Consider the following 12,787-nt stretch of genomic DNA (forward strand, 5'->3'; position numbering starts at 1 on the left):
TCCGTAGCAAATTTCATAGTCATTTGTTCCGTAACGAATTCTGTAGCCATCTATTATGTAGCAAATTTCGTAGATGTTTGTTCCATAGCGAATTACATAGTTATTTGTTCAACAACAATTTGTCCCATATTAATAGGTTTCAAAGCAAATTCGGTATGATAAAAATATTCAACAAATTCCAGTTTTCCAATTATAATATTCATAAAAACATATAAAAACATAGTAAATATAAATTTAATAGTTACATCAATTTTATGGATACATCGTATCATCTAAAATTCTTCTACAATGCTGCCTAATCATCAAAACTGAATATTAATTATAAATACAGTCATGCAGTTTGGATTTGAACCGCTAGGTACACACACAACCACATATACTCAACCAAAATGGCAAAACCTGCAAAATCAAATTTACAATTAACTTGATAAAAATTCAATTTGTTGTATGAAATCCCATTTTGCTTTGCTTTGAGGGTTTTCCTAGTTTTTGACCAACTAGAAATATAAAATATGAAAATGAACACAAAACAAAATGAATCACATTTTGCGAACCAAAGCTTAAACATGATGGTTTTGTTATCACCTTGAGTGGAGTGGAATTGAGCCTAAGCTAAAAAAATGTATCTCTAGCAGGGTGAATAGGAGTAGAGCAGAACCTGGAATAAAGAAAAACAAACCAAATTTTTTACAAGTCATGATGCAATTATTTAAGTCATCAATAGCAATTCACATTATATTAACATCCGATTTCATTTCTAATTTTCCACCGGTTCCTAAATGTAAAAAACATATAATAGACAGAATAAAACAAGTCACCATGAAAATTTTATAAGCATGTCATAAAGAACAAACTAAGTCATTGATTAAAAGTTTGACATATGACTAGTAATTATGTTTGAAAATTGAAACACAAAGAAAATAATAAGTATGGAGACAAATAGATAACGTTACACTTACATATCCTAAGAACATGTGAGACTCACAAATTAAGGTTAATAATTGACATATGGCTATATGAGTTCAGTATTTCAATAACTAATACGCTCTATTGCAAGACGTATTCAACAGATACATGTTATTACCATATTATGAATATGGTAATCATATTAGTAGAACACAAAAACTATATTATTACCATCATTTGTTACCTCTATATGAGATTAGCATAGAATATATGATATTTTTTATTTGATTAATGATCTAGGATTAGGTTATGCATCATTGTAGAGAACCTAGTACTTGCAAGTAGGTATTTTGGAAAGATTGTGGCCTCTCGATAACATGTTGTTTTTGCATATTGTCTGTATTTTGAAGAAAAAAAAGGTTTGAGTATAACATAACCTAGAATATCCTTAGTTTTGTGCTCAAAGAAGCATAGGTGCTCAAGAGCCCAACATAACTCATTTGTAAGTTACCACATCGTATATGGCTTAGTTTCTCACCTTGATTTTCATATGATGATTTTGTAGCTATCTGTAGATAACTACTGAACATCATGAGCTTTTAATTCTAACTCGTAGGATATGAGTGACCTGCAAAAACGAGCATGAAATGCCAACTTCAATTAGAAAAATTTAGTATCAACAGAGATGAAGAAGATTTGGTCAACACTATTGTCCAATGCCCCGAAGGTTATAATTAAACTCATGATTATCCATCAAACGTCATTCCCTCGTTCATTCAATCATTTCGAATCTTCAAATTAAGGTTCATGAATTTGTAAATATCACTATCAATTCAAGTTTAACCATCCAAGCACACAATAACCAACAAATCTAAGTTAACCTTTCCATCAGTTGTGGTGTTGATGTTTGCAATGACGTTACGAGTAAATGTTAGGGCACAATTACAAGTTACACACAAATAATGGAAGCGCATACCTATAAGCTATAAGTTTGCATAGAGATCGAGATAGTCGGTTATCTTTGTGTAGTCGTAGAGAGTGAAAAGAGCATTTTTCATTTTCCTTTAGTCGCTCTTCACCAGGAATCAGATGATCAATTCATGATCTTCGCAGTCGTAGAGAGATGAAGATAGCAGCTGAGTCGTTCGTCTTTGATCGATCTTCACCAGGAATCACTCGTTCTTTATGCTCCTACAACCTACCGATTGACAGAGAAGGCCACGAACGACATAGCAAACAAGAGTTGTGAGAGGAGCTCCATCAAATTTATATAGTTCATGTCGATCATTTGGGGACGGAGCACGTAGAGCGAAGTCCGAACAATAATGACGTAAGTGAAGATTGGGGGAAAACTGAGGAACGAGGAAGGTATGTTTTTGGTGAAGTATTAGGATTATAGGGTTTAGTGGTTCACAATCTCCAATTCTCCACGATAAAATACAAAATTAGTTATTAATTATGTTTTTGAGACATAAGAATGTTTAGATGGATAAAACTTATCGAAAACAAAATTTACAACTAAAAAAAGATCTGGACCTCATGTTATAGAGAAAAACATTTTTTTAGTAAATTCAGTGTGTACAAGCTTTAAAAGCTTTTAATTTCACATCATAACTTTAAACAATTTTAATTTCACATCATAATAAAAGTCAAACTGACTTTGACTTTTGTTTATAGGATAAGTCTTGGTATTTTTATTTGCAAGAGAAGAAGCATCAGAATATTAGATAATATAACACCTTTTAACTCTTCCTCATGTGGGAAACTTTACACACTACTAGAAAAACAGCCTTTAATGACGCGCAAATAATGACACGCAGTGATTTACGATACGCAAAAGCGTGCGTACAAAAAATAATGTCATCTCTTATAAAATTTGAAGGATAGAGAACACCCATTTGTGCGTACCCTTAAATTAGTGTCAGAAAAGAAAAAAAAAAAAGAAATATAGAGGACGCCTATTATAAAATGCGTGTCTTGTAAGTATGTCGCTTTATATTTTTTTTAATGAAACACGCGTTTTGAGCGGGAAATGAAATCCCCAAAAATTAAAACCCCGCCTATGTGAAAAAATAACCCCCCGGCCCCCCTCCACTTCCAATCAACAAGAAAGAAGCCAAGGTCTTCTTCTTCCTTTCTCTCTCTCTCTAACCTAAAACCCATCTTTTTCCTTGTAGCCTTTCTCGCCGTTACATCCATTGGCACCATCGCCACCACCATGCCGCTCTGTCTCCCTCCGTTTCTCAATCCGATGTTGCCGCGATACTTTATTCTTCTGGTACAACCAGATTGAGGATCTACGACTTCCCCAAAAATCCTTGTTGAATACATGCCTCTCGAATCAAATCAGGTAGAGGAGGACCTCGATGTGAAGCTATGTCACATATTATATCACGTCCCTATTCGTGTCAATAATACCTTCGGTAGTTATGTTGGTTCTGGCTCCGACGACTTCTATCAGGTTTTTGGTCTAGCATCTTTTAATACTTCATTTGAAATTGCAATCAACATTCGCCTCTTGTATTATTCCCATAATACTTCATGAATGAAATTGATAGGTTGTAGCAATGGCTCCTACGGCCCTAGTCAACCCTCTATCGTCGGTTCTCCTAAAAAAAATAAACCCCCATCCTATCTGGAAGCAATAAACGGACAAGAACCTTTCTTCTTCCTTTTCATTGTGTGCTGTTTCTTCTAGATGTATGGTTAATTCTGATAATTACAGCTTCAATTTTTTTCTCTCAGGTATCTTTATTTTCTCTTATTTCAACGATTACACAATGATGCAACGCTACAAAGGAACAACATTTGGGGAGCTAGATCCTCATGTTTTGCAATTGCAGATTCTGCTTTTAGGTTATCTCCTCTGCACACCTCTTTATTTTATAATGAATGTATCAGGGCAATGGTTAATGAAGGAAAAAGCAACTCGATCTTGGTCCGTGGTGAAAGTGGGGCAAACCACTAAAATGCTTCTGCATCAATCAGGTACTTTACATGTTAATAGATTTCTAGGGCTTATGTATGTTTCAGTTTCTATGCAAATTCCCCAAATTAATCTTCAGAAACTTCTAGGATTTATGATTTTTAGGTAATCTCCAGTGATTAGGTTAATTTACTCATAGTTTTTATTAAGTTTTATTTATCATCATGTCCAGGTCCCTTCTCTACTGTGTTCATGTGAGTCCTATACTCGGTAAATAAATATGTAATAAAGAGTAAACAAAACGAAAAAAATTCTTTTGGTTTCTGCATATATTTCCAGTAGAGCTCAATTTATGGATTTTATTTTCACTTTCTGCATATATTTCCAGTAGAGCTCAATCTATGGTAAAGCTATTTTATTTCAACTTTTACCCTCGTGAATGAAAATGAAAATGTTCATTGATTCTTCAATGGATTTAGCTACAAAGTTCATGTCTAAATAGATTCTTGGATCCTTAATGATAATCATAGAAACAACGCATTTCAAATGTTTTACAGAATTATTTAAAGAGTAATGATTACGACACAGCTGCTTATTTGTGTAAATGACCATTATGCCCTTATCTTTTTCGTCTTCTTAATCTCCTTCATCTTCCTCCACAAAAAACCTGAAATCAAACAAAATCCCCAAAAGTCAAACCAACAAAATAAAAACTCAAATAAAAAAGAACATACCAAAAACAAAAAACAAATGTTAGGATCTGTTATTGAACAAGAAGTAGTACTCAAATGGATAAAATTACAAAAAGAAGAAAACAAGATGAATTCTCAAATGGACAGCTAATAGACTGTAGCTGGTATCTTTGTAGTGCAATTACCACTTTGAATTGTGTAGTCTAGTTTAAGAGACTATCAATATGGAATGGATTACTATGTTACATTATATCCTAAAAGGTACTTGATGATCCACCAACCTATTATTAACTTAAGAGAAATCAGTAATGTCGTTAATATTTTCATAGTAGTTTCTTGAGAGCAATAATGTTTTGCATGTGATAAGATCTTCTCTTAGGCTATTTCTGCTCCTGTTTTATTTGCTATTGGTGAACGCTATTACTAAGTTACTGCAGAGGCATTAAGAGTATGTGGGGAACTTGTTCGAGTTGTGCACCCAAACATTGAGGTTTTATCCCTTTCTATTTCATATATTCCAAAAATTTCTTGTATTTAATCAATTTTCAGCCCTGATATTACTTTTTTGATTTGTTTAGGTTTCTGATTTTGATTTCACCTCAGTCTGGTGGTAATAACTCCAGTAACAATGGCTTTTACAATCTCAACAATGGCTTCTTGGAAAAATGAGCCTCTAGGTTCCCTACCACAAGATCAGCCATGGCTTTTACAGTCTCAACAGTGTCACTCCCAATATGTGGCACAAGGACTACATTATCAAGATCAAAAAGTTTTTCAGGGACATGGGGTTCATTCTCAAACACATCAAGACCTGCACCTGCTATCTGCCTTTCAACAAGGGCAGATACTAGTTCAGGTTCATCATCAATGTGTGGGCCCCTCTCTATGTTGATGAGAAAACCATTGGGACCCAGTGCATCGATGACTTTGCAATTGATGATGTGGCGGGTTTCTGCAGTTAGTGCACACGCCACAACAAGGATGTCACAGAAGCTAATTCAACTATACAGTTTGATATTGTTTTCTGAGTTGGATGTTTGGTCTGATAAATTATTTTTACAGGAGAGTAGGCTGAGTAGGGTTGAATTAAAATAGGTATTGAATATTACCTTTTGACATGTGATTTTTTCTAGCTTAATGAGACATTTATAACAAATAATTTTGAATTTTTGTTGTCTTTTGTAGGGAAATCCATCAAGTTCATCATGCGGTTTACACCCTAGTGTGGTTCTTTTCCATTTTTGTTGTCTTTTGAATTTCATTTGTAAATTTTTGTTACAACTTCTATTGATTTGTTTTATCTTTCCATGGAATGATTATTTGTATGACATTAAATTTATGCAATGGATTCTATTTTTTGTATATGATATTTTATTTTCTATTATGAAACATTAAATACAAATTTAATTTGAAAATAAGTAAATCTATAAATAATTTTTTTTAAACATTTAAAATTATGATACGCAAAAATGTATGTCATCTTCATTTATGACATGACCTTTCTTGATACAGGCTTTCTTGATACGGATTGCGTGTCATTAACAAGCGAGTCGTAAGGTTACGACACGCAAATGCGTGTCGTCTTCCTTTATGACAGGGTATTCCTTGATACGCATTGCGTGTCGTAAACGTGCGTCGTAATTGCGCGTCGTAAATGAGCGTCGTAAATGCGCGTCGTCTATAGACGACGCGCAAAAGCGCGTCATCTTTCTTTATGACAGGGCCTTCCTTGACGCGCATTTGCGCGTCGTCTGAGCCTTTTACGACGCGCAATGAGCGTCGTAAAAGGCTGTTTTTCTTGTAGTGACATAATATAATATAACAGAACATTACATTACAAAATTCAAAAAGGTTGAGTTAGAAGATATGAAAGCCAAAACACCTTTTAACTCTTCTTCCTAAGTGAAAGAAGAGTAAATAGATAGGCTAAATGGATACAATTTGTAAACTAAATAAAGTGAGAAAAAAAGAATAGAAAAATGGCATGAAACTCCTATTTAGCAATTACTAGTCTTTCTGTGTAACTATAGTTTTTTGTCACATCCAAAAAGCCCTTAAAAGAAAGAAGTGGTCATTTAAGTAACCTAATACCCTCCAAAAGGTTTAAATAACATAAGGACAAATCTGTAAATTCACCTGATTATTATTCTCTTCTCAACAATAGCAAATACTTTCAATTTTTTCTATTACTAGCATCATAAAAACTTCTCGAAAATCAAGAACTAGTTACCCACTACTCAAAATTTACAAAGAATTAGTATATTATTATTGACTATTGAGATATATAATTCGATGCACAAATAGATGATCTGTCACCTGTTATTGTTTATTGCACCCTAAGTTATATTTTATCCTACCTTATATATTATTTATTAAAATTAAAAAAAAGAATTAAATAAATTCAGAAAAACTTTAAGGGTAAAATAAATTACATAGCAAAGTAGCTACATAACTTAGTTCCGTAAAAGTTTCTGTAATGAAAGAGCTATGGATTTTTCCACCGCAGCAAAAAAGCTATGTAAACCAGTTTTGTAGTAAAATTTCATAGCATAATAGCTATGGAATTTCATTTTATAGCAAAATAACTACGAAATTCTTTTCCATAACTAAATTCCGTAGCAAAATAGCTATGGCATTTCATTTCATAGCAAAATAACTACAAAATTCATTTCCGTAACTAAATTCAGTAGCAAAATAGCTACGGAATATCATTTTGTAGCAAAATTTTTACGAAATTTAGATTTATAGTAATTTCCGTAGCAAAATAGTTATGTATTTTAATTCCGTAGCAAATTTAGTAGCACACTAACTACAAATTACGATTCCGTAACAAATTTCCGTAATTCGTTATAAGTTTGCTATGGAATTTTATTTCGTAGAAAATTTTGTAACAAAAAATCTACAGAAGGTTATTTCGTAACATATTCCATAGCAAAATAGCTACAAAATTTGATTCCATAGCATTTTTCCGTAGCTATTCATGATTTTTTTTGTAGTGGGAGTTACAGATCAACCAACCACCTCATGAGTTCATTTCCTTGCATCACTTGCAAGCAATATCCACATCACATTCTAAGATGATTCTGCTAGGATGAAAAAAATAAAATGAATTCACTATAAGCAGCCTTTTGGCAACTTAAATCTCAAGATTTTGAGGACAATAGATGTACGTATGTTCCAAGTGAAAGAACATGTTAGGAAACAATGCAACTGAGGCAATGGATGTATTAAAAAAGGGGCCGGGTGCAATGTTGGCATATATTATATATCTGGTTAAGCAGAATATATTTGTTTTGTTCCAAAATCAGAAATTCTTTTTCTTAGTAAAATTTTACATCTAGTACCCAAGCATAAAACTATAATAACTCCAATTCCAAAAATGAATCAGCATTTTCCAGCTAATTTTTATTCACCATACAGAAATAACAAGAATAAGAGGTAGGGTTAGATAGGAGAAGAATTAGAAGCCAAAAAGATCTACAGTTATTAACTAATTAAGCAGCCTCTTCTGTGTCAATGCTTGTTATTAACTTCCTGCTGAACAGTGACAAGACATGGGAATCATGGGCCATAGTAGAAAGCAATTTGTTTCATATATATAACGAGAGAATCAGAATTTCAACCACTCTATTTGTCACTCCATTAAAAATGCCCAAAAAAAAGAGAACACCACCACTAAATTCTACAATTTCTTGTGTTTCGTACCACCACCACCACTTTGTCAATTTGTGCAGAATAAATACCGTTGCGCTTTTTAAACTTTTGTTCAAAAACACATAAAGTTGCAAACTTTGGTGATCTATTCATTTTCACAAGCACATTACATGTCCTGCAACAAATGATAAGTAATACAATTGCAAATCTATTTCACTCTTAATTAACATAGTGCATGTAGTCAAAAAAAGTGTTTATAAGTATATATTTATTAAAAAGTGTCCTTTGAGAAAAGGTATCCTGAAACAATTAATGCACCCAAATAAACTGATGAAATGGCATACAAACATAAATGGCCCTTCACTTTGTTTTGAGCCAGTTAAGCTCCTCTAGCCACATCATCATATCTTTCTTCCTTTCTTAAGGCTGCAGTTATAAGATCACAGCATCTAATACTTAGATTCTTACGTACTCAATTGTACAACACGATTTCTTCTTTATCACACAAAGACAAACAAAACCTTGCCAGAGAGGAAACGAGCGAGGGGTGAACGTACACTACATCCTTTAAACTGGTAGCTACCAAAATAAGACAGCGAAGTTGAAAGACATGTGAAATTAGAGATTATCTCATGTTGTTATGATTAGTGCTAACTGTATAGGCTAAATTTAATAACCATATATTTTATGCCAAAACAAGCCTATTCACTAAGAATGACTTGATATGAGAAAAAAAAAACACTTTGTGCACATTGTGTATACACTAAGCAAGTGATTGGACATGTATGATGATTCGTGGGACAAACAGAGTAAAGAATGCAAGTTTATACTTGTATTGATGTTCTGTAATTTTTATCATACATGTGACAATTCCATGCATCATTTCCCTTAAGCTTTTGTTTAAATGCTTGACCTTAATTATCGACATATCAATTGCTATTACAACCTTTGTTTCAACTTTTTTTCTTTTGAGGGTGGGAAGTGGAGGAGGCTGTCAATTGGATAAGCATATTCCTCATCTAAGCAGAGATGTTCTGAAAAAAGAAATATCAGAAACCTCTAGACTTTGCAGTTAACAAAAATACATGCGTTCAACATTACATGTAATTACCAAACTATACCCACCCAAAGATATAGTTGCCAAGAACTTTTTAACAGATTCCCAAGGTTAAAGATGTCATTCTGATATGTATTTTTCTGCCATGCATATCAACCTATAGAGAAGATAAGCCACTTGTTATATACTACACAATTACTCAGTAATTTCCTATCATATCTGCAAGTCTGATAAAGAATATGATCTTTTTTCAGAATCTAATAAGAACCACCGCCCAAAATTTTCAACACTTATCACTATATATAGCCATGGCAGTAGCTTACATTACTCACAGCAAACATCACACCAAACTTTCTGCAAATACACCTGCAACGGTTTATTCTACTAAATTAGCTAGTGTTGTTTTATAAAACATCGACTGCTAGAATTTCCAGAAATGGCTTTGGTTACAGCACTGGTGAATGAAAGGCCCGTGGTTATATTCAGCAAAAGCTCTTGCTGCATGTGCTACACAATTAAGACACTGATAAGCAGTTTTGGGGCAAATCCTAGAGTTTATGAGGTAGATGAGCATCCACAAGGGAAGCAGATAGAGAAGGAACTGAGAGGATTAGGGTGCAAGCCAAGTGTGCCAGCTGTGTTCATAGGAGAGGAGCTCATTGGTGGTGCCAATGAAATTATGAGCCTTCATCTCAAGGGTCAGCTGGTACCCTTGCTCCTTAATGCTAATGCCATATGGCTTTAGTCAAAGATATTCACAAATATCAAATTGCTACATTAATATTGTCGAGGTTGGAGCTATTTTGACACAACTATGAACAGCAGATTGATGGATTCTAGTCATTAGACAGGAACAGAAAGAAATATTTTTAGCCATCTTTTTGCTCTTCTGAGGCCAATGATAACTAATGTGCTAACTTCCATATGTAATTTCACTATCTTTTGAGAAACAATAAGAGATAAGATAATTTCACTACCTTTTGAGAAACAATAAGAGTTCCTTAGTGTTAGAATATGATGTTAAAAGTGTGTTAATATGCTTAATATCTATCGTCTTGTAGTCTTGTAGCGGTGATCCAAAATGTTATGACCACTATACAGATTTATTGCATTCTGGTTGCCCATGTGAGTCAAGATGCATTACTGCAAACAGAAGCAACCTAAGGACAAGAGATATTCTCAGATTTCAATTTTTTCCTTAATTCCCTCCATTATAGAAGCTTATACTTCAAGGCTCTGCTGTGGTCATTGATCATTGATATTGCTACTTTGATAAATTATATGATACAAGATTGCTAGGATAACCTCAAAGTACCCCTATACATCATAGTAATAGTTTGCATTAGACCCTATATTAACAAATGGCTAAATTGAGTACTCTTACTTCAGCAGTTAACTTTGGGTGGAAATTCATAGGTTATTTTAATTGTCTCCATGTACACAAAAACCGTGTGCATACTAATGGGTCTCTATGATAAAGCAAAATAACAAATGGAAAAAGAATCGTGCGATTGTATTTATGCAGAAAAAAAAATCAAAATATAAACAAAATGTCGTTATAACATGGTTTTCTGTCCCATTAACAAAATGATGACCAAAGGTGAGATTTCTATGCTTGATTACTGATCTTGCTTCCTGATCTAGCTAGATTTATAGAACTAAGATCTGCAAGTGAAAAGAATAAGTTCCAAAACAGGATTTTATGGTGAAACAAGTTAACTTGAGCAGTGAAGACAAGGAAAATATGAATGACATCCCACAAAAGTCGATATATATAAGTTTACTGATAGGCATTAAATATTGTATAAGTTAGTGAGCCTATATAAATTAATGTCCCTTAGTTTCGGCTTTGGCCAGTTATACAAATTGATTCCTCCGGTTCATACCACATGGCATAGTTTTCCTCTTGTTTCGGCTTTTGGGCTGTGCATGTATGTAGCCATGTCTAGTACCAGGAAATAATAAATTATTTTAATTATTCCCGATCGTACGGTTTCATTTGATCCATCACCATCATCAAACAAAAAAGATTAGGGGATATATTCATCCAATACATCTATCTTGATCGAGATAGACCTTGAATTCTCTACAAAGGCTAAAAAGAACTATATGTCTTCATCACAAACTCTAAGAGCCACAACACCTACATGGTGTACTTAGGCTATGTTTGGTGTATTAGCCGAAACGTTGGGTGATAAAAAAAAATTACGTTTGGTAAAAACTAGTTGATAAACTAGTTGAAACATATATAATGACATAAAAGGCCATTTAGAAAATATGATGTTTATAATTAATTAAGGGTATATTTGGTAAATTCTAAAAAAGCTCCCGAAAAACTAGTGCAAGTAGCATTTTAAAAAACTAGATTATATTTTAAACTATTTTTTGGTTTGCCAAATATTACAGCATAAAAAAAACTAAAAAAATAAGTTAACTTATCAGCTAGCTGTGATGCACCAAACATAGTCTTAATAGTTTTCTCATTGAAAGTTAATTAGTAGATATGGCACTTGCTAACCAACCAAGTGATCTTAAAAGACCAAGGTTTAATTTCTTGTGAATAATCTCACAGTGCAAAAAGAGACATGTGGTATCTGCTTCCCTACCTTGGTTTTAAAATGCATGATTCGCTCCGATGCGATGCACGATGCGAATGCGCACGCATCACGAAAGTGAGGCGCGCAAGTAGTCATTAGTGAAGCATAATGCATTATGAATGATTACCAAGATAAAATAATAGTTAATAAAACACTATATAAATAGAAAATATGAATTTAATATCTTAGATACCATCATACTATATTGTCTTTCATTTCTTTCTGGATCCGTATTAAGTTCAGAGGATACATTATTTGGCCTCGAACCATAATTACTTTATTATAATCCATACAATTATAGAGAATGCAGAAAAAACACCACAGGGAATTAAGAGACTTGCTTGTTTACAGCTGCTATATATTTATACATTAGCTTCAGGTATGAAAGTCAAAAAGAATTTCTGCACTTCTAATTTCTGGTTATCAAGAATTAAAAAAGAAGAATCAGAATGAAGAACCGAAAATCAAGCTAACAAGAAGACGGGTCTTAATTAGTCAAATACTCAATACATGGAATGCAAAACAAGTATGAAAAATCAAGTTTACAAGAAAACGGGTCTTAATTAACAAGAATCCCTACTTGTACGGACTCTATGTGCTTTATCATGCTAAATAAGCATCTAACTATTTAGAAATTCCACCATCCTTTTGTCATTACACTGTCTGTTCACTTTAAATATTTACACATTGGAATCTAAAAAAAGTTAACATGAAATCCAAATTCTATCTTTGGTAACAAAGACATATTCTCCCTTCTCCAATTATTCGCATTTTTAGAAAAAACAATTTAATAAATAAAACTAACGTACATGTTCACTCTACAAAGTCCAGCATACCATTAGTTGTAAGAGTAATCTCAGCATCAGATAAGGTTTCTTTTAAGAACAATATCCCACTCATTTTAATTCATTACTCTCAACCCCTTATATATAGTCACAATGGGTGCTCCAATTTC

At 33.2% G+C, this 12,787-nt stretch overlaps 2 pseudogenes; one reads left to right on the forward strand and one right to left on the reverse strand.

Moving 5' to 3' along the window:
- Nucleotides 1–4,468: 4,468 nt before the first annotated feature.
- Nucleotides 4,469–5,643, reverse strand: LOC145047110 (hydroxyphenylpyruvate reductase pseudogene; annotated as a pseudogene).
- Nucleotides 5,644–9,556: 3,913 nt separating this feature from the next.
- LOC144998758 (monothiol glutaredoxin-S2 pseudogene) lies at nucleotides 9,557–10,426 on the forward strand (annotated as a pseudogene).
- Nucleotides 10,427–12,787: the final 2,361 nt, after the last annotated feature.

This window comes from Lactuca saligna, chromosome 5 (assembly GCF_052625555.1).
Source record: "Lactuca saligna cultivar CGN05327 chromosome 5, ASM5262555v1, whole genome shotgun sequence".
Taxonomy (NCBI): Eukaryota; Viridiplantae; Streptophyta; class Magnoliopsida; order Asterales; family Asteraceae; genus Lactuca; species Lactuca saligna.